Source organism: Alexandromys fortis, unplaced genomic scaffold (assembly GCF_014885135.2).
Source record: "Alexandromys fortis isolate MF-2015 unplaced genomic scaffold, M_Fortis_MF-2015_v1.1 scaffold_21, whole genome shotgun sequence".
Lineage (NCBI taxonomy): Eukaryota > Metazoa > Chordata > Mammalia > Rodentia > Cricetidae > Alexandromys > Alexandromys fortis.
Genome location: NW_026067905.1, coordinates 1,550,012 through 1,573,388, shown reverse-complemented (window position 1 = coordinate 1,573,388; position 23,377 = coordinate 1,550,012). Strand labels below are relative to the sequence as shown.

The following is a 23,377-nucleotide window of genomic DNA, read 5'->3' as shown; positions in this document are numbered from 1 at the left end:
ATTTCCTGACTGCCCAGACCCGAAATAATCACACAGAAACTTTATTAATGAAAACACCATTTGACCAATTAGCTGAGGTTTATTAGCTTAGGTGTAACTAACTCTTACATCTTAAATTAACCAATTTCTATGAGGGCTGGAGAGATGGCTCAGAGGTTAAGAACACTGACTGTTCTTTCAGAGGTCCTGAGTTCAATTCCCAGCAACCACATGGTGGCTCACAGCCATCTATAATGAGATCTGGTGCCCTCTTCTGGCCTGTAGGCAGACATGGAAACTAACACTGTATACAAAATAAATAAATAAATATTTAAAAAAATTAACCAATTTCTACTATTCTGTGTGTTCCCACAAGACTGTGGCTTACTGGGTAAATTTCTGGCATGGGTTTCCTTCGGCAGCTACATGGCATCTCCCTGACTCCACCTTCTTTTCTCCTCCATCTTTGCTCGAAATTTCCACATTGCTCTATTCTTCCCTGCCATAGGCCCAAGGCAGATTCTTTATTAACCAATGGTAGTAAAACATATTTACACCATACAGGGGGGAATCCCATATCAAATGATGTAGTGGTACACGTCTGTAACCATAGCACCTATATAGGAAGCAGAGACAGGAGGATCATAAGTACAAGGTCATCCACGGTGCTTAGTGAGTTCAAGGCTAGCTTGAACTACCTAAGACCTTGTCTGGAAAAAAGAGAAGAGTGTTATGACAGATACGACTGCTACACACATCTGTGAAAAGAGCTTCATTTAAAAAGGTACGTGAATTCCAAGGCAACTGAACATAAAGAATGGATTATACCTTAAAGATGCTCCACGAACCATAGATGACTCTGAGTATCTAGGAATCAGAATGTGGGCTATGAGGGTAGTTCAGTGGTAGAATCCATGCTTAGTTTGCTGAGGCCCTGGATTTAATCTCCAGAATTCCTAAGTCAGGGAATGAATAAAGACCAGACCGGCTTTATTACCATCAAGTTAAAGAAAGCAGGAGTTACGTGTACAGAATCTAATTCTGAAAATGATGCTTTCATCACTCTGAGAAGATGCACAGGGAAGATAGAAGGACAAAGACGGGAGAGGGGGACCGATCTCAGTGCATACTTGGTGGAGAACATTTGAAGCAAGGCAGGCACGTGGCTTCAGGACTGAAACAGGAGATTTTTCAACAAGGAGAACAAAGTTTCAGTATGGAGGTGAGAATGACCGTGGTGAGCTCAGAGGACTTGTGCCTGTCCAGCCAGGGTAAGGATGCAGTTAAGTAGTTTGTACAAGGCTTTATCTGTTAGGGAAGTGTGATAAGCAGTTATTTGTTGCCAGGTAACAGATCTATCATGAGCATTGTGGTCACCTGTGTGCATGTCAACAGTCTTGATCCTGTGTTTATGCTTGGGCAAGACTCCGAAGAGCTAACACAAAGCAGCAGCACTCCAAAGCTTAGTAAGCCTGGTAAGCAAGGCAAGCATAATTATAGGGAAAGATGATGTGGGAGTGATTTCTTATTAATAAAGAAACTGCTTTGGCCCATTTTATTGGTTAGAACATAGGTGGGTGGAGTAAACAGAAGAGAATGCTGGGAGAAAGAAGCTGAGTCAGGAGTCGCCATGATTCTCCCACTCCAGACAGACGCAGGTTAAGATCTTTCCTGGTAAGCCAGCTCGTGGAGCTACATAGAATATTAGAAATGGGTTAGATCAATATGTAAGAGCTAACCAATAAGAAACTGGAACAAGCCGGGCCAGGCAGTGTTTAAAAGAATACAGTTTCCGTGTAATTATTTCGGGCATAAACTAGCCATGCAGGCGGCCGGGTGCCGGGGACGCAGCCCCGCTGCTCTTATCACTACAGAAAGAATTAAATTTGATGTTGGGATACATTACAGCCTAATTGGTAGAGTGCTCACCTAACATATAAAAGATCCTGGGTTTGAGCCCTAGTACTGCTTTAAACCAAGAACAGTGGACATGCCTGCAACTCCAGCCTTGAGAAGTGGAGGCAGGAGGATCAGAAATTGTAGCTCCAAAGTCGTCTATAGCTGCATAGTGAGTTTGAGAACAGCCCGAGCTACAAGAGACTTTGTATGGGATAAAGGAGGTCATGTTTCAAGTACTTTACATAAAATTCCTCAAATAAAGTTAACCAAACTTACGGTAACTTATTAAAACCATTGAGCTGAAGGGCAGTCCCACATGAAAACGTTATTAGAAAAATGTGACACCTTGCTAGTTCCAAAGACAATGAATGCCACAATATTTCGAAAAGCAGCTTTAGCCAAAGCTCAAAGACTCTTGTTTGTTGGCAGTGGAGAGTGTGGTTGAGTGGTGGCCCTGAGGTCACCCAAGCGCCAAGCCCCGTTGCTGAACATGCTCTGTGTGGAAATGAGCTGTGAGGAAGCTGCGTGCCATAATGCTCTTAGACACTGCCATCTGCTGGAAGTTTTAGCTAGCACACCCCACACAAGCTTTCTTGTATTTCTTTCTCCTCCTTCCTCTTGCTCTTATTTTGCAGTCCTAGAGATTTAACTCAGGTCCCACCAGGCACCCACAGTCTACAACCCTGCTCTTCACCAGCCTTCTATCATGGTTTAACACCGACCATGAATGGGTAACCATGGTCTTTAATGTGAAGCCTCTTTGATTCTGTAACAGCAAGTAGAGCAGATCTATGGTAATCTGTGAGACAGGAAAAGCAGGACTGGGGCTGAGGAGACTGCCCGGGGGTTAAGAGCACTGGCTGTTCTTCCGGAGGAGCTGGGTTCAATTTCCAGCACCATAGGGTGACTTCCAGCCATCTGTAACTCCAGTGCCAGGGCATCCAATGCCCTTCTCTGGCCTCCACAGGCACCGAGCATGTCCATGCTCATGGTACACAAGCATAAACAAACATCCCTACAAATACAATAAAAATAAAATTTTAAAAAGAAAGACTGGATTTAGGTTTAGCTTTTAAAAATAAAGTAACTTCTTCTTGATTTGATTCATAGAAGAATACAACACATAAAACCATTTTGCTTTCTTCATTTCAGATCTGGTGTGGGAGGTTTTTCTGTATATGTCTTGCTTTTATTGGTTAATGAATAAATCTGGCTTAGCAGAATAAAGCAAGGCGGGAAGTCCAAGCAGATAGAGGAGGAAAGAAGGCAGAGTCAGGGAGATGCCATGTAGCTGCTGCCAGAGGAGACAGATGATGGAACCTTGCCAGTAGGCCGTGGCCTCATAGTGATGCACGAATTAATAGAAAGGGTTGATTTAATATGTAAGGGTTATTTAGAAATATGCATAAGCAAACAGGCCAAGCAATGTTATAATTAATATAGTTTCTAGGTGATTATTTGGGTCTGAGAAGCCAGGAAACGAACGAGCAGCCTCTGCCAACACAGATCTGTTCCTTATAATAAAATTGATCTAGAATTTACTGAAGATCCAGACTATCCTAAAAAGCAAATATTTTGCTTAGGTTAAAATTCAGTTTAGAATTAAGGCATTTTATAAGCACTGCCCTGGATAATGGTAATATATTAAAGGATAAAATGTAAATGTAATAATAAAAATGAACCTGGGCCTGGGCCTCACGTTTTAGTTCAATAATGCTGGCTCGACTACTCCACCTGGCTGACCTTGTTTGTTCTGTTGTTGACAAAGAGGTATCTTCATTCACTGATCTCTCAGCTATAGGCTCAGAATAAAACAATAACTGATTAACATAGCGCCAAAGAAATAGACAAAGCCAACTTGTTATGATACTTTGGGATGGGTGCTAAAAATCAGATCCTGGGCCCTCTCTACACACCAAGCAAGCACTCACCCACTGAGCTCCAAGCCCACCCAGCCATCTGATTCGTAATCATGGTTGATACTCCTTTTTAAATGCTGTATGAAATTCAAGTTATAATGAAAGGATATCTTTTCATACCTTCAAGATGTTCCAGCTACCAGATTTATCCCCCTAAGTTCCGCTGACCTGGTTCTGGATGGGAGGATGGTTTCTGCGTCATCACTTCTTTGGGAGTGTTCCCTGCTCACCATGCCAGGTGCCGTCGGCTTCCCAGTCAGCTGGGAATCACATGTGGAACTATTTTGGGATCTGAGGGACTATTGATTCTTGCCAAGGTGATGAGAATGGGTACAAAATTATATAAGCATCTGCATGACTCAGCAGTATATGTTGCAATGTGCCCCTTGTCTTGTCCTGTTTATTTTAAGGTCACACATTTCTACAATGGGCCTGAAGCACAAAAGTGTGTGTGTGTGTGTGTCCCTGTGTATGAATACCCAGGGCCATATAATACCACTAGCTTGCTGTTTTCCCTGCTCTTTTTCCCTCATTTACAAATTTCTCAAACATTCCTCTCTATAATCTCTTTTTCTGGATCTAGGCACTTACTTCTGTCACTGTTCATCCGGGAAAATAGTGCGTTTGAGGGATCTTTGACAATCTCTGTTGGTCTTCCACTCTATTGTTGCTGGGGCAGCAGACGAAATGAGGGGTTCCACTGCCTTCCGGGTATGTCTTAACCCAGGAAGCTTCACTTCTGTTTCTTATCTGCATCAAAGACAGGCCTTGGAGTCTGGGATCAGAGGGGATGATGTCATTCACAGTGGGACTAAGGTTCTCTCAGGTGAAACCCCCAACCCCAGGCAGTCAACTGTGGATTTAGATTGACCTTGGGGCATCAGATCACCATGGACTGAACTGGACTTGATGCATATCATAAATAACAATATTATTGGGGAAAGCATGCAGAAAGCAATTGCTTCCTTTTCTGTCTGAAGTCTTGCACAGATTTTGGGAAACTTCCTGCCACTCTTTCTCTCAGATATTTACTTTTCTCTCCTTCTCTCTAAACAGAGAACTCGCTATAGTCACAAAAGAGAAATGTAGCTAGAGTCTTAGCCCCAAACAAGCAAAGCTCTGAGAGAAGATGAAACTGGAGTGGTGGATGTGAACTGGTAGGTAGGGATCTTGCTTGGTTTATTGTAAAAATTCACATTTTCTTTTTTATTATGGAGAAGTTGATGTGGGATTTTCCTCTGTATGCTGTGATTACCATTGATTAATAAAGAAACTGCTTTGGGCCTATAGCAGGGTAGAACAGAGCTAGGCAGGGAAAACAAAACTGAATTCTGGGAGAAAGAAGGCAGAGTTAGGAGAAGTCACATAGCCGTGGCCAGGGACAAATGTGCTGGAAACTTGCTGGTAAACTATGATCCTTATGGTTAAATATAAAATAATAGAAATGGGTTAACCAAAGATATAAGACCTAGCTAACAATATGTTTAAGTGATTTAAATCATATATTACTTATGATTTAAATAATACAGTTTCCGAGTGATTATTTTATGGTATGGGCAGCTGGGAACAGCCTCATACAACGGATCAACACACCAACATGGATAACTACATCCACATAAAAACCTGAGAGATCCTGAAAAGGAATTCTAGACTCAAAAAAGCAGAGTTTAACACAGCTTCTTGCTCTATTTGCTAGAAGCAAGCAGAAGCATGGCACCTTTAAGAGAGAGAGGTCTTGTTGTGGGAGGGCATCACTTGTTGGTTTCCAGCCGCTTAGCCCCAAAATAATTGGCTTATTGATACAAATTTAAGGTCAACTTTGTTATATGTATATTTCTGTTCTTGATTAAGGTATTGTGATTGTGCAGCTTATTTAAAAATGTAATATATAATTAATAAATATAGGTTCATCTATAATAGTCAAGCTTGTAGTCATGTTAGTTTTCTAGATATATAGAGATATATTTCAGTTAGGTAGGTATTCTTCAAATCTTTCAGAGACCTTTGGAATATGGCATTTAAAAGGTTTTAAGAACTAATGGCTTTTGATGACAATGAGACACATCTGCTCCTGGCAGCACCAGTCTACTTCAAGAGGAAGATGGGCATCAGAGAGACTCCTTATGAGTTTGCTTCCCATTTGGGCAAGAAATTGCTCTTGCCTGGACTGCTTGATGTTATGCTGTATGAAATGGACATGCAGGACCCACAGATAAATGACTGCTGAACTTGCCTAAAGGTGAGATGATCCTTTGGGGGTTCCTGCTTCATGAAAATGTCTGATAGACATTCTGCAGGGCACAGAAAAAAATGATTGACAAACTGCCAATATATGCAGAACTGTCTTTGAAATTTCCTGCTTTGTGGAAAAGTCTGCTTTTCCATCTTGTTTCTTAGGTCCATTTGACTGGAAATTTTTTTCCCCAACCTTTTACTCTGAACCGATGTCTGTCTTTGAGTTTGTGGTGTGTTTCTTGTATGCAGCAGAATGATGGATTCTATTGATGCATCCTGTAGGCCCAAGATGGATGCCACAATGTTGCAGAATAACTTTGTGTGACTGTCCAGGTAGTGAGATTCTCTGTCAATTCTAGAGTTTTGGAAGTTTCTTAAAATGTATTTCCTGTTTACTTTAAGTAATATTATATCCTTCTGGATTCTGATAGAATTGAAGAATAGATAATTATATTTTTCCTTAGTTATGATAAAAAGATAAAGTAGATATAATTATTGTAACTAATTTTTGCTTGATACCTGTTTTGTTATGTGCAATTTTACTATGTTAAAATTACAACCTTCCTTTTCATTTAGACAGAAAAGGGGAAGTGATGGAGGATTCCCCTCTGTATGCTGTGATTACCATTGATTAATAAAGAACTGCTTTGGGCCTATAGCAGAGTAGAACAGAGCTAGGAGGGGAAAACTAAACTGAATGCTGGGAGAAAGAATGTGGAGTCAGAAGAGGCACTGTAGCTACAACCAGGGACAGACATGCCAGAACCTTGCCAGTAAACCATGAATCTTGTGGTAAAATATAAAGTAATAGAAATGGTTTAACCAAAGATGTAAGAGTTAGCTAGCAGTACACAAGTGATTGGCCAAGTAGTGATTGAAATAATATAGTTTCTTAGTGATTATTACATGGCCTGGGCAACTTGGAACAGCCTCATACAACAGAGAAACCAAAGACTCATGAACAGTTTTAGAGAATTACAAACTGGTATAGGAGGTCTTTCTGTCTTTGTGTTGCTTTCATTGGTTAATAAAGAAACCATTTGGGGCCTGTTGATAGGGCAGAACTTAGGTAGGCAGGGAAGACAGAATTGGATGCTGGGAAAAAGAAGGGCAGAGTCAGAGAGATGCCATGGATCTGCCAGAGACAGACACTGGGAATTTTACCCAGTAAGCCACTGCCACGTGGTGATACACAGATTACTAAAACTGGGTTAAATTAAGATGTAAGAATTAGCCAACAAGAAACTAGAGCTAATGGGCCAAGTATTTAATTAATATAGTTTTAATTAAATTAATTAATTAATACAGTTTCTGTGTGGTTAGTTTGGTGCTAAGCTAGCCAGGTGGCTGGGATGAACAAGCATGCCCTCCTTACAACAAAAAACCCATGTTTAAATCTTTCCCCTTGAGGGTGGCAGTGGTGGCTCACACCCATTATTAATCCCAGTATTCAGGAGACAGAGACAGGTGGAGCTCTGAGTGTTTGAGGCCAGCCTGGACTATAGAGTGAGTTCCAGGACAGTTAGAGAAGTTTCACAGAAAAACTCTGGAAAAACCAAACAACCGAACAAACAAATAAACAAAAAGAATAACACACTTTCCCCTTTATGCTTTATTCCAGAACATGAGATCACCTTATGTCGCAGTTTGGAGTTTTGGCATTTTTATATTTTTATTTTGAAGATATTACTTTATGGTTATTTCACTAATACTACAAGGATTTTTTGTTAGTACAGCCACCATTATACCTAATGTTACTGTCACATCACACAATACTCATTCTTATGTTTATTCTATTGTTACATTATTTAATGGCATCAGTATAAGAGCACTGATATATGAAATTTATTCTTAATGTCAGCAAGAACTATCAGTACTTCAGTTTTCCCTTCCTGTGGCAAAATATATTTTTAGCATTGTAACACATTCAAAGTAAGCTTAATCATTGCAATTGCTAAGATGTTTCTTTAAAAATATTCACTTTAATTGGTATGGTCTTTTACAACCTCTTTTGTAATTTATATTCTAAAATAATTTGGATTTCCTGATTGTATTTCTGTGGTATCATTTTATGTATTTCTGAAGATTTTACAAATTTATAATTAGATTAAAAGTTCTGATGAGACTTGTAATTAATTTTAGCAAAAATATTTGGTAGGGTTTGTACATCCCCATAGCGGCATATTTCCTGGTTACAGAAGAATGATGCTAGATGATTAAATAGGTACCTGTGAAAGCTTGGGAACCTGAGTTTGAATACCAAGTACCCATGTAAAAAGTCAGGCATAAGAATGTGTTCCTGTAGTCCCAGTACTGGAAGCCAGACACAGGGGTGATGTGGGAGTCTTCTGGTTTGTTTTGATTTCATTGGTTAAATAAAGAAACTGCCTTGGCCCTTTAATAGAACAGAAAATTAGGTAGGCAGAGTAAACAGAACAGAATGCTGGGAGAAAGAAGCTGAGTCAGACAGTCACCATGATTCTCCCGCCAGACACAGACACAGGTTAAGCTCCTCCCTGGTAAGCCACCAGCTCATGGTGCTACACAGATTATTAGAAATGGGTTAATCAAAGATGTGAGACTTAGCCAATAAGAGGCTAGAACTAATGGGCCAAGCAGTGTTTAAAAGAATACAGTTTCTGTGTAATTATTTCGGGGCATAAGCTAGCCATGCAGGTGGCGGGACACAGCCCACTGCCGCTCCCTATTACTACACAGGGGCATGTGTTCCTGTTATCCCAGAACTGGAGGACAGACACAGGGGCATACCAAGGGCTCACTGCCTGGTCAGCAAAGCCAAAATGATGAGACCTTGTCTGTTGTTTTTATCTAATCTTATAACTTACGATTTTACAAATAAAGACTTGTTAATCAGAGACTAAGCTGAAAGACCTACTAGCTCAGAAAGGTTGAGAAGCAACTGGTACCTTTCTTCTTTGCCACCAGACCAAACCAAAAAAGACCACTACACTCAAGGTCCCTCCTTACTATTTCCTGTGCATTTCTCTATCAGTCTTCCTGACTCCTTCTTTACTCTCTATGGCTACTTTCTGTCAACTAGCCACTGGCTCCCATTTTGGGATATTTGTACACTGTGTGAAGATGTGTTGTGAATCGTTTGATAGAAAACTAAAAGGCTAATAATGAGGCAAAAGAGGTTAGGTGGGACTCCCATAAAAAGAGAGGAACTCAGACGGATGACGAATCTAGGTGTGGGGAGTCTCTAGTGAGACACGGAGGAAGTTGGATGCACAGAACGGAGGAGAGGTAAAAAGCCACAGACAGAACATAGATTAATAGAACTGGGTTAATTTAAGTTATAAGACCTAGTTAGGAACAAGTCTAAGCTAAGGCTGAGCTTTTATAATTAATACTAAATCTCCATGTCTGTTGTTTTTATCTAATCTTATAACTTATGATTTTACAAATAAAGACTTGGTAATCAGAGACTGGGCTGAAAGACCTACTATCTCAGAAAGGTTGAGAAGCAACTGGTACCTTCCTTCTTTGCCACCAAAGAAGGGGCTGGTGGTCCAAAGAAAGTCTTACAAGAGAGACCAACCAGAGGCTCTGCCTTTTGGCCTCAAGTTTTTTATTTGATTAATGTAACCATGGGGCTGACAGTGTGATCCAAAACCTTGCAAAACCTGTCTTAGCTCAACAGAGTACAGATATTGGACATTCTGCCATGGCCTCTAAATGCATTGGAATGACCTGCTCACCTGAAGACTCACATGTATCACACACACACACACACACACCTTTGTGAACCTGTTTATACTTTTAAACAGTAGTTTTGGAATGCTTTTGTCATCTACAGGGTCATGAGTAGAATTCTCTTTAAAAGTGTTCCCCCCCCCCCCGGAATATTCTCTGACCTTATTCACTGTCTTCTCAGTGGTGATATACAGCTGGCAGAGAGGATGAAGTTAATCTAGGTGTAACTTCTGATGTTTACATAGTTTTACATGTCTGTTTATGATTTTGTAGGGTAAGGAAGTATCCTAGAAGCCAAAGTTGAAAGGAATTGAGTTATTCACATCAGATATCTGGAGATGGATGAAGAGGGTGGGAGTTATTTCAGACCTCTAGGAACAGAAAGATAAAGTGATATAGGAGGGTCTTCTGTTTTGTGTTGATTTCATTGGTTAAATAAAGAAATTTCCTTGGCCTTTTAATAGGGCAGAAAATTAGGTGGGCAGAGTAGACAGAACAGAAGCTGGGAAGAAGGGAAGTGAGTCAGATGCTATGCTTCTCTTACCCAAGATGGATGGTGGTTAGAACCTTCCCAGTAAGCCACCACTTCATGGTGGTACACAGATTATTAGAAATGGGTTAATCAAGATGTGAGAGTTAGCCAATAAGAGGCTACAGATAATGGGCCAGGCAGTGTTTAAAAGAATATAGTTTCCATGTAATTATTTGGGGTAAGGCCAGCCGGTGGCCGGGAGCCAGGTGGCGGAAAGTGGCCCCACAGCTCCTTCTTCAATAAAGCTGATAATCCATATCTAGAACTTTCCATATGACCACAGCCAGGCCAGAAACATGGGAGCATGGTACTGTCAACTTTCTCCAACATCTACATATTTTATCAAGAACTCAGATTATGGTTGTGTAATCCATGTACAGTGGCTTGTCCCATTGTTCCAGAATTATCACTGAGACTGGCCCAATACCACATTCTAAAGATTTAACTGAAGTTCTTTTGACTCTTTGTTAAAGTCATGGCCGTGCCACTGGAAACAACCAGCAGTGTTCACTGAAAATTCTACAAGCAGAATAGGCAGGGATAGATATTAAAAAAAATGAGCAACCATAATCCTTCAGCTTTCTCTCTCCCTCTCTCTTGCATGTGCACGTGTGTGTGTGTGTGTGTGTGTGTGTGTGTGTGTGTGTGTGTATGTGCTCATGTAAGTATAGAGGGTAGAGGTTAACCTTGGGCATTGTTCCTCAGGTAATATTTACCTTGTTTTTTGAAATTTAACCTCTCATTAGCCTAGAACTCATCAAGTATGTTAATCTGTCTGGTGAGCCAGTAAGCCCTAGGAATCCTCTTGTCTCCAGCTTCTCAATACTGTGGAAACAAATGGATGCCATCATTCCTAGCTTTTTTATCTGGAGTCTGGGAATTGGACTCAGGCCATGAAGTTTTCAAGACAAAGACTTTTATGACTGAATTTTCTCCTCAGTCTCTCATCCAATTTGTAAACTCATTTATTTGATGATGATGCTTCTGCTGCTGCTGATGATGACTAGTTTTTGAAACAGGGTTTCTCTGTGTAGCCCTGGCTGTCCTGGAACTCATATATAGACCAGGCTTGTAGATGAAACTTTCTGTCCCACCTAGTTTCGCAGCGATTTGGTCCCAAATAAATATGCAGAGACTTATATAAATTATAAACTATGTGGTCAATTAGCTCAGGTTTATTATTCACTAGCTTTTTCAACTTAAAATTAACCCATTATTCTTATCCATGTTTACCCACGTGACTTGGTACCTTTTCTTAGTAAGGCATTCTCCTCTTCCTCTGTGTCTGTTTGGTGACTGCATCTTTGCCTTTCCTCTTCCCAGAATTCTCCTAGTCTGTTTACACCACCTATACTTCCTGCCTGGCTACTGGCCAATCAGTGTTTCATTAAACCAATATAAATGACAAATCTTTATAATGTATAAGAGCATTATCCCACAGCATAGGCTGACCTCAAAATCAGAAATTTGCCTGCCTCTGCCTCTCTAGTGCTCAAATATATATATATATATATATGCATGTCTTTAACACATATTTATATATAATATATTATATATAAAAATTTTATATAAAATTTTACCATGTGTATGAGTGTTTCTTATATGTCTTACATGTATGTATGTGTACCATATGTGTGCAGTACCCTTGAGGGGCAGGAGAAGGTTTTGAATCCCCTGGAACTGAAATTACAGATAGTTGTAAGCCACCATGTGGGTGCTGGGAATCAAACCTAGGTCCTCTGCAGGGGCAGCCAGAGCTCTTCACTGTTGATCTAACTTTCAAGCCTGCTTCATTTAGTTTTTTTAGTAAGCCTTATAAATATCCTAGAGTTGCTAAGGAGAGGACAAGAGCCCTTTTTGGCATTTCCTAGTAGGCACACTGAAGAATGTAATATGGTTTCAGAATCTACAGTTGCTTTTAATTACATTTTTTTTTTGAAATAGGGTCTCATATAGTATAAGCTGAACTCCAACCTGACCTGCACCTGAAGGAGACCCTGGCCTCTTGACCCTTATACCACCGCCTCCAAGGTGCCACACAGAATCTTCTTATTTTCTAACATGGGCTTTTGGGGTGTCAAACAGAAGGGGAGGGGCAATTTCTATTCTCAAATCATTTGAATCAGTTGCAGGAAAGAATGATATTGAAATGTACATATTGCTATGATTAAATGCAAATCTGTCATTCATTGTGTCTCTTCTAGACACTCAATACATGCCTGCTTGCACATGAATGCACTTTAAGAGACCTGACATAACAATTGGAGCAAACGGTATGTTTAATTAGGAAGAAAGGATCAGGGAGACTTCCAACCCCCCCTCCCTCCCCCCTCCATCCTTCCCTCCCTCCCTTCCCCCTCCCTCTCCCCTCTCTCCATACAGACTTGGGTTACTTGAGCTTTGTGACCTATTAGATAAGGGTGATGATCTCCCATCCCTCATTTTCCTAAAGATTCAAAAATAGTACTACACACACAGAATGCTAAGAGCAGGAACTAGTAGAAACTTACTTCTATGTATACATAAACTTCAAATCTTTTTTTTTAAATTTTTTAAAGTTAATTAACTTTTTGGGAATTTCATGCATGAATCCTGCATTTACATCATTACATATATAATCTTCTCTCTCGCCCCTTACAAATTGCCAAGTCCATTTAACGTTGCATATATATGTGTATATATATATGGCTGATCATTTGGGATTAGATAGCCTCTCAAGGCGATTGTCCCTTGAGAAGACTGGTTCTTCCCTTCTACAGCCATTAGTGGTCTGTAGGTCCATCTAGGGCCTTGTGACATTTCCTGCATCTGGGCTGGCATGCCAACTAGTGTTGTCATTAGGCTGTTCTTGTTTAGGCAGTCCTACTGTTGAGATTTCATGGATGTAGCTCCCGAAGGATCGGCTAGAAGGTAAACAATGTTCTATTAAACATCAAGGGACCTGCTGGAATGTGAACATGAGAGGAGACATTTCTGGGAATGCTGTGCCTCTTACACAGCGTGCCTTTCAGCTGTCAATCCTGGAATGATCTTGAGAGGCAGAGTCCTCCCAAGGAGGTGAAAGGATCATGAAGTGTTGCAGAATATTAGTTGAAGATGTGTCATATTCATTTATGCTGGGGAATATTTGTTTAAAGATGCAAAAATGTGTTACATGCTTTTATGTTGCATTTGTTTAACTCTATAAAGTTGTGTTACTGTACCTGCCTAAAACATCTGATTGGTCTAATAAAAAGCTGAACAGCCAATAGGGGGCAGGAGAAAGGATAGTTGGGGCTGGCAGGCAGAAAAATAAATAGGAGGAGAAATCTAGGATCACAAAGAGAAAAAGAGAAGGAAGGAGGGAAAAAAGGAGAAGGAGAGGAGGGCGCTGGGGCCAGCTACCTGGTCATGCAGCCAGCCATGAAGTAAGAAGCAAAGAAAGATATATAGAATAAAGAAAACTTAAAAGCCCAAAGGCAAGGCATAGTCAATGAGAAATGGGATAATTTTAAAGTTAGAAAAGCCGGCTAGAAACAAGCCAAGCTAAGGCCAGGCATTCATAACTAAGACTAAGTCTCCATGTATTTAACTGGGTGTTGGGTGGTGGGCTCTCAAAAGAGTAAAAGAACAAAAACAAAAACAGAACAAACAACAACAAAACAACAATATTTGCATTTTGTATATTTCTTGGGCATGAGCATTAGAGGCCCCACTTCACTCCTGAAGGCATAGAAAAGAACCATGTGAACCACAGCATCTCAAATCCCAGCGGGAGCCAAACTTTAACCACGTGCTCATCATTTTCTAATTAGACTGTTGAGCACTCTCCTTTCTTCTTGTCTTTCCTTCCCTCTCTGTTCCTCCCTTCTTCCTCCTTTCTTTCCTCCTTCCCTCCTCCCTCCCTTCCTCTCTTCTTCCCCCCTTCCTTTTCTCTATTTTTTTCTATTTTATTGAGAGAGGGTCCCAGGTAGTCTATGGTGACCTGAAATTCACTGTGTTACTGAGGGTGACCTTGACTCCTAATGTTCCTGCATGTGTCTCCCAAATACTAGGCGAAAGGCATGAGTAACCACACCCAGCTTTAATATTTATTGACATAATTTAAAACAGTGAATGTCTTATTAGTTGATTGGCCCAGGCTGGTTTTCATCTTACTATCTTTCTGCCTCCACTTCCTGAGGGCAGGGATTATGTACCTGTGCCAACTTCTGCTCTTACCTGGTAATTTTGTTTTGAGGTCTCAGAATGTGTCTGTATATTTCTATCATTGTCACCAGATGGCAGTACGAACCCATTTATTCATTTCTTCCTCGTTATTTTCCTGCTTACATAATTCTAGAAATGAGAAGTGATGACTGACATTTCTTATACTTCTTATGACAAGTCAGGACCCTAGAATCACAGATCCATGTGGGGGAAAGATAGTTGAAAACGTACATTGAAGTAGACAATGGAACAATAGTATATGTGGGAGGGGGACTGGATTTGTGAGGCAGGTGGTATTGTCCTGTATATATAACTTTTTAAAAGCACAGGGGCTGGATATGTAGTTCATCTGTTGAGAATGAGAACTGCTCTTCCAGAGGACCCAAATCTAGTTCCAACACCTGTGCAAGGTGACTCACAACCTCCGGCAATGCCTGCTACAGAGGGATCCAGTGCCTCTGGCTTCAGTGAGCAGCTGTGCTCACATGAGCAGACAGACGCGCTAACAAGTGTACACACTCACTCATAATTAAAAAATAAAATCTTTAAAAAAAAACCCTAAGCCAGAAAAAAGCAACTGTTGCCACATCTGGGGCAAAATTCCATCAAGAATGAGGGTACAGTGAGTCTAGGGGTGAGATGAGCTACCACCACATAGCAATTTAATGTGAGTTTCTATCCTGTTGTTCATTAGTCTCTCTCAGTTTACTGTAATGTAGCATCTTTCCCATATTAGTTTCTCCAAGGTGGGTGAAAAAGAGAGGAAGAAGAAAAATTATCTCTCTTGGATTCCTAAGTTTGTCTTTTAGCAAACTATAGCATTTAGAATTTAAGAACTTTCTCTCTTCTTAAAAAGAGTTATAAAAGTTTCTAAAGATTGAGAATTAAAACCTACAATTATGCTGAACACAAAAACTGCCCAGGCTTCTCTCAATCTTGATGAGGGCTGTTTAAACAAAACTTTCAAGAGACAAAGAAGGATGGTTTGAATGACAGGTTCAGGTTGTTGTTGCTATTCATTGCATGTTTAGTTAGTGGGGCTGGTGTTGCCCATTTTCCAGCAATATAGAACAACTATTAATATTATTTCCACCCCAGGTGATAGTCTTCAGGAATCTTAACTGCCAAGAATGATGCCACAGACCAGAGAGCCTAGTTTTCATCAGTAAGAAGTCATGGAGAGTAGAGGCATTGTCATCACCAATAAAGTTGATTGAATGTGTGCATGTGGGCTTGGTAGTCCCATCCCTAAGATGGGAATAATTTCATTATGAGGAAAAACTTAGGGCCTGTGGCATGCATGCAACATTGAATAGTGTGACTTGTTGCTATCTGCTTCCCACTGCCTTTCCAGGATACAAGTGGTATGACCTGGCTTGTATTGAATAATGTTACCAGTGTGCTGACTAAGCTTAGGTGGCTCAGCAGGTAAAGGCACACACTTGCCTGAGGACATGAGTTCAATTCCTGGATTTCACATAGGGTAAGAAGAGAACCAATAACCTTCACATATGTGCCATGGCATGAGTGTACCCACATACCTCCCTTGTCCCTCCCTCCCTCCCTCCCTCCCTCCCTCCCTCCCTCCCTCCCTCCCTCCCTCCGTCCCTCCCTCCTTCCCTCCCTCCCCATCTCTCTTTCTCTTTGTCTCTCTAACACACACACACACACACCCAAAACAATGGGAGAATAACTAGATCGTAGACAAGCTAAATGCTTTCTGTGGATGTTTATTTGATACAGCTAAGGCGGCACTCATGAAAACATTAAATGAAACATCTTATTGAAGCGATAGACAAAACAATTTTAAACAAGTCCTAAAAGGCTTCATGTTGAATTCCACTCTGTTGCTTTCAGAAGTTAACACACTTATGTATCCTCAGGCTCTAGAGGTATCTTAAGGACAAGACAGAGGGGAACATCTTCCTTGGTTCCTCTTTCTTCCTTAGGGAATGCTCCGAACTGAACCAATGTTGTGGAATGGGAAGTAGGCATACTGGAAGCAGAGAAGCAGAGGAAGTTGAGCTTCTTTCCTTAACTGAGCATTAAGCAATACTTCCCACCAACAGAACTTGGTGAAGGGAAAACCAGTTAGGATAGCTCAGTGCTGTGCCTGGAAGGAGTTAGGAGCACACCGTCACACAGGAGGTGTTTGTAAGCCGTGTGTGTGTGTGTGTGTGTGTGTGTGTGTGTGTGGTGTATGTGTGTGTGTGTGTGTTTACATGCTCATACTACTAAGAGTGTGTAGAGAGGTCAGAAGAAAAAGTGCAGGTCTCTGTTCCCTTCTAGCATGAGTGTCACAAGCATGGAACTTATGTCCCCAGGCTTTACGATAAAAGTAAAAAAATGTGCCTTTATCCACGGAGCCATCTCACCAGCCTGTCTTTCTTTCTTTCTTTTTTTTTTTCAACCTGGGCTGGTTAACCCCTCCTTAGGCAACCTGGTGGTCCCCTGCTCCCAGGAGGTCATCATATTGATGCCAAATTTGTGCAGACACCTGATCAGCATAGCACACTGCAGCCCAGAACTCCTGGATTCAAGCAATCCTCCTGTCTCAGTCTCCTGAGTAGGTGAGACTATAGGCATGCACCACCACGCCCAGTCCATCTTTTTTTAAGATTTTATTTTACAGTTCTTTGTTTATGTGTCGGTGTCTGTATGCACACATATGTGTTGGTAACCTTGGAGGCCCAAAGAAGGAGTCAAAACACAGGGTCTTCAGATGGAGGTGTTTGTTGCATTATTTAGAAATAACCATTGTATTGTCTTGTTTGGGCTTTGTCTCTGCAGAGTTGGGATGACACCCCTATTCTACTTAGATATAGATGCCCAAAGCCTGAAAAATGTGCATTTTACAGATGTGTGTATGTGATGTCCCAAATGTTTCTTTACAGGAAGAGAAAGAAAACTTCAACAATATTATTGTTGAGGGACACAAAGTCGGACTGCCACTCAATGAGGGAAGCCTAAGAAAGGGAGATGGACAGGGACCAGAGAAAAGTACCTAATATCCGTCCATCCTAATAAACAGTGATAGTTGAGATTTTCTGGTCAGGACCTTGTTGACCTCAGACTCGGTGTGGGCAGGGGTGGGAAAGGGAAGCAGCACTTGAGTGCACACACACTCGGTATCTAATGATGTCTGTGTAAAATGGAGGGGCGTATCTAGCATTTACTTTTACATATCTCAATTCAAACCAAATATTGAGGCATCAGCCTTATGTTTAAATGTCAGCAATGAGACTAAGTAACTCAAGAGTTAGGGACACTATTTTTTAAAGTAGGAAGGGCTAGAGATACAGATATGAACTTTGGCGTCTAAAGCTCCTTTCTAAAACTGAACTGGAATTGAGCTGGAAGCTTCCTCCCTGCTGGCTGGCATCAGAAGGCGAGCTGCAGAAAGAGAAAAGGTGTCAATGGTCTTTCCTAGCTGTGACCCTATGAGCTACAACACCAACTCATCAGGAAAGATGAGCCCATTTGTAACAGCAAAACTCTTATGGGTGTGACCAACCATTGTGATTGGGTCTGAGGCCCGCACCACAGGAGGGAATCTCTGACTGATGCTGTTAACTTTGTCAAAATCACATGGCTAGAGAAGTCCTAGGCTCTAGGACTGCCATTGATTAAATAAATACACATAAAATTATTTTCTGAGTTAGGGAGATGCTCAGTATGTAAAACACTTGACACCTGAGCACGAGGACCAGTGTTTGGTCCTTAGCACCCATGTAAACACCCATGTAAACACTAGGTGGGTAGGACAGCCTGCCTGTTACCCTGGTACATTGCTAATGAAGCAGGGTATTCAGAACAGCAAAAATGTGAGTTCTGGGCTCATCTAAGGCGAAGTGTGATGGAGGAAGAGACCTAAGGTCAAATCAGGCTTGCACACATGTGGGCATGTGCCCCCAGGCTTGTACACTCATGTGTGCTCGTGCAATCTGATGAGGTACCTCATAGCTCCCAGCACTGTGGAATTGCAGGTCAAATAGACCTCTTGTTCCTTTAGTTTCTTTGGCCAGGTATCTTGCACAATGGAGACAAAAGTTGACAGTCATCAGTGGAATCATATACAGAGATGAAAAGGGCGTTAGCAATTATCTAATCCAAACCTTGGTCAAACTGAGGAACCCGTGTCAGTTCTTCACATCTGATAGTTCAGACCCTGGGAGCAATCCTCAGACGGGAACCTGCCTTTAAATCTCTGTGGGTTGAGAAGAGTTGCATGGTCTAATCATAATCCTATTTACAATTGGGAGAAAATATACATTTAGAGCAAGCAGTCAGACCCTTCACAGCTAACTTAAGTTCCACTCACAAGAACCTTGTTCCCCGTTTCTCGCCTTCCCTGTGACACAGAACATGCGGTAGTTCTTCATTTCGGCGACTGTGGGAGCTCTGGAATGGCCCATTTCTTCCTGCGTGACGACTTGTATTTTCCATGGAAGACTGCCAACGCTGTGTGTTTACCCACAGGCTCAGGGGAGTGGACACCACAGCCGGGAGAAAAGACTTTGTGTCTTTAAGGTGTTCGGAAGCACCATCGGCAAAGATCCCTCCATGTCTCTTGCTTTCTTTCCTGAGACATAAAAGTTAGACCAGACAACATAACAGCCAGGTACGTGGAGCCCAGGTGGAGTGGAATCTTTCATTTCATGCCATCAAATACATTAATTGGCTATTAGGACTCTGAAACGCAAGCATCTTGTTCACGCTCACTGAACCGGTTTTTACCACGGTTTTAACCAGTGTAACGGCACTTTCGTGGTGGAGTTGTACATTTTGTTCATACCCATTGAACCAGTTTAACCAGTGTAACATGGCTTTCGTGGTGGAGTTGTACAGATGCCACTGTCCTCAGAGAAGTAGATTCTTACAAACTACCAAGTAAGTAAAGCCACAGGGCTCGGATTGTGGGAATTCTCCCCTCCCCGAACTCATGCATTGTGAAAATAAAGGGCTGAAAAGTCCCACAGACTCTCTTACCAGCTCAGTAATCATTACTCTCTCGGGGAGCCATACAAAATGCAGCTGGCCAGAGACCCGCACTCATGGCTGTGAACCTTGGGGGTCAGGATTCACACCGGCCAGCTCTCTCAGAATGGTCCCTTTACCACTGCTTCCTAAAATCTTCGCTTTGAAATGCCATTCATTGTTTGTTTCCTTGCTTGGGAGGTGACTCATGGTTCTGGAAAAGATTGTTCCATTTTTTTTCACACTGACACTTAGCAACAAAGAGAAGACAGATATCAAGAGATTGCCTCTTCAACATTCAAACCATCTCTGAAAATTTCAAGACATAACATAAGCGTGCATGATGTTTTTTGGTTGTGTCTCACTCACTCTTCTTTCTGTTTTTGTTTGTTTGTTTTCAAGACAGGGTTTCTGTGTAGCCCAGATGTCCTGGAACTCACTCTGTAGACCAGGCTGGTCTTGAACTCAATAATCTTCTTGCCTCTGTCTCCCTAGTGCTGGGTTTAAAGGCGTGCGCTACCAATGTCTGGCAATAAACTAAAGAATGCCTTACCGTGCCTGACCCTTCTGTCTTTAACATGCTTCTGTTGTATTTTTATACCATTAGGAGAGCACTCCAATTGTTCACAGGAAGAATGCTTAATCAAGTCTTGGCCCTAGCCTATTGCCAGCCCCTTTCCTGATGGAAGAATTGGAGCAAAGGCAAAAAGACACGATGCTGGCGAGGATGTTGTGCACTACCCCAGCTCTGTGACTTGGATGTCACATCTCTAAGAAACTTAGTCCTCTTGCATTTTTTTCACTCTAGAAATACAGCAAGTGTCCGGTCAGCTAGGGTCAACAGTGAACACTGTGGCAAAAATAAAAAATAAATGAGCAAATAAGAAAGATAAATATATCTGTGTGTGCGTGTGCACATGCACGCAGACATGTGTTTCATTTCCTTAAAAAGTTTTATTTAAAGATAGAGCCAGGCATAGTGGCAAATGCTTATAATCTCAATAGTCAGGAAGCTGAGGCAGGGCGATGGTGATTTCAAGGCCAGTCTGGGCCATGTTGCAAGTGCTAGATTAGCCTCATAAACATAGTGGGACCCTGTATCCAAACAAAACAAGCAATAACTGTTTACTTCCCTCTTGGTGCTATCATACATTCATACACCAAGTGTTATTGTGTATGACACAGTTCTTAGGGTTTTTGGGTCTAAGGTGTAGTAATTGATGATTTTGCAGACAGACCTTGCTTCATGCTCTACAGGATATGAATGCTGTTTAGAATTTCTATGGAATCTGCTGTCATCTCATAGTTCATTCTCTTTCAAAGGGCCTATTTGTGTGTGTGTGTGTGTGTGTGTGTGTGTGTGTGTGTGTGTGTGAGAGAGAGAGAGAGAGAGAGAGAGAGAGAGAGAGAGAGAGAGAGAGAGCTCATTTGAGAGTGACAATCTGTGCTAGTGCAGAGACTAGAAGGGAGTCAGGTGTCTTCCTCTGCTACTCTCCATTTATTCTTTGAGGCAGAGTCTCTCCCTGAACTTGGAGTTTAGGCCTCTGTGCAAGGCTGGAAGCCCGAAAGCCCCAGTGACCCTCCCTGTTTCTGGGCTCCTTGTAGCTGGTATTGACAAGGTGTGCAGGACACCTGTTTGTAACAAAGAAGCTGGGATCCAAACTTTGGGACTCATGATCGTATAACAAGTGCTCCTGACCTCGGAGTCATGGCTCCAGCTCAAAAGTCTGCCAAGCAGCAGTTTCCCAACTTGCTTACCACTTGTGCTATTCTTCTTTAGAGGAGACTCCACTTGGTGTACAGGGAAAATGGAACCACCCTTGCGGGCAAGGATTGTTCTAGGCTGCATTATTGTTGTAGCACTATTTCATTTGTATTTTTAATAAATAAAGCTTGCCTGAAGTTCAGAGAGTAAAACAGCCACCCTGGTCAGCCTTATAGACCAGGCAGTGGTGCCACACACCTTTAATCCAGGTAGCCATGCTAGGTTGCCATAGAAACTGGGTAGTAGCAGTGCGCGCCCTTTATCCCAGAACTAGAGAGGAATATAAGATGGGAGGAGACAGCTCTCAGTCAGTCTCATTCTGAGATTCTTGGAGGCAGGATCGCGATTTCGGATGGAGGTAGAGATAAGAGCCAGTGGTTGGCTGTTTTGCTTTTCTGACCTTCAGGTTGCACCCTAATTTCTGTCTCTGGGTTTTTATTATTCATGCAACATTTTGCTGTGATAAAACATTCTGATCAAAAGCAAATGCTGAAGGAAAAGGTTTATGCCATCTTATAGGCTGAGTTCATCAGGAAAGAAAGCCCAATGATGGATTTAGTTGAGACAGAAACCAAGACAGAATGCTGCTTACTGGCTTACTCCCTATCTTCTACTCAGCCAGCTTTCTTATGCAGCCCAGGATCCCAAACACCCATAGTGGGCTGGGACCTCCTGAATCAATTAGTGATCAAGAAAACACCCCACAGACATGCCTGTGGGGCAATTTGTTGGAGGCAATCCCCCCAGTTGAAATTTTTGATTATGTCAACTTGACAGCTGAAGCTAGCGAGAAGTATGATCTGAAGACAATGAAGAGAAGAATTACAGCGCTGGTCACCAACCAGGGTCCTGCCTGGCATGCTGCCTGGCTTCTTTATACAAAGGTTTGGTGGCAAGTCATTTCTTTTTTAAAAAAAATATTTATTTATTTATTATGTATATAATATTCTTTCTGTGTGTATGCCTGAAGGCCAGAAGAGGGCACCAGACCTCATTACAGATGGTTGTGAGTCACGATGTGGTTGCTGGGAACTGAACTCAGGACCTTTGGAAAAGCAGGCGATGCTCTTAACCGCTAAGCCATCTCTCCAGCCCGACAAGCCATTTCTTTGGTATACCCAAAACATTTATGGAAGAGTCTCCATTAATCTCCCCAGAGCATGACAGTAGGACAATAAACCCTGGAACCCTGGACCCTTGAGCTCACATGAGCTCCTATCTTCTCTGCAGACTTCTGAGTTAGAGAGTCTGAATGTTGCAATCTCACAGTCAGATTCGGGGGTAAAGGATTCATTTGGAGCTCACTGGTGACATATTATTTATTTGCCTCCTCTACTTAATATTTTTTCTCAAACTAAGGTTTTTTCATAGGACTTAATCTAAGTTTTCCAGCTTTCATAGTATAAACTATCAGTGGTCATTTTGTGGAGGCTCTTTAGGTCATGGGAAGGTACTGTGTTTCCTATGTGCATAGCACATAAGACAGGCTCTGCTCACCACCACTGTGAGAGGGTCGTTCCCTTTGTCTCTAAGAAGCACACATGTAATTACAATGCAAATTTCCTTCCTGTCTGTAATCATGGGAAACACAGAATGCTTGTACATTGAAATAACTTAGGGACCTCCTGCCTGAGTTTTTTTTACCTCTTTTGTCCATGTGGTTGTAGAATCTTTGTATATACCTTCAAAATAATCAGTGAAGTCGGTAAAGAAAATGGGCCTGGAGAGATGTCTTCGTGGCTGAGAGCACTGCTTGCTTTTGCAGAAGACCTGGGTTCGATTCCCAGCACCCATGATAGTCATGGCAATCTTCTTGCCTCAGCCTTCTGAGTACTGGGATTACAAGCATGTGCCAGATATTCAATTTTTTTTCTCAGCATGAATTTTATACAAAAAGATAATCTTTTTTGAACATTTTAAAAAATTAATTAATTAATTAATTAATTTATTTATTTATTATATACTTGCCAGGAGACAGCGCCAGATCTCATTGCAGCTTGTTGTGAGCCACCATATGGCTGCTGGAAATTGAACTCAGGACATCTGGAAGAGCAGCCAGTGCTCTTAACCTCTGAGCCCTCTCTCCAGCCCACAAAAGGATAATCTTGTTTTTGGGTTTTTTTTTTTTTAAATATAATTTTTTTATTGAAAAAAAAAAAGATTTCC

The 23,377-nt window shown here is 41.6% G+C and overlaps 2 long non-coding RNA genes across 2 annotated transcripts in view; one reads left to right on the top strand and one right to left on the bottom strand.

The window, feature by feature from the left end:
- LOC126497343 (uncharacterized) overlaps positions 1-23,377 on the bottom strand; it is a 249,664-nt gene that overhangs the window by 190,093 nt on the left and 36,194 nt on the right. The window lies entirely within an intron of this gene.
- On the top strand, positions 1,587-23,303 carry LOC126497342 (uncharacterized). Its single transcript, XR_007590590.1, has 3 exons — positions 1,587-1,653; positions 18,832-19,090; positions 23,183-23,303. It is a non-coding gene; the product is annotated as an uncharacterized lncRNA (long non-coding RNA).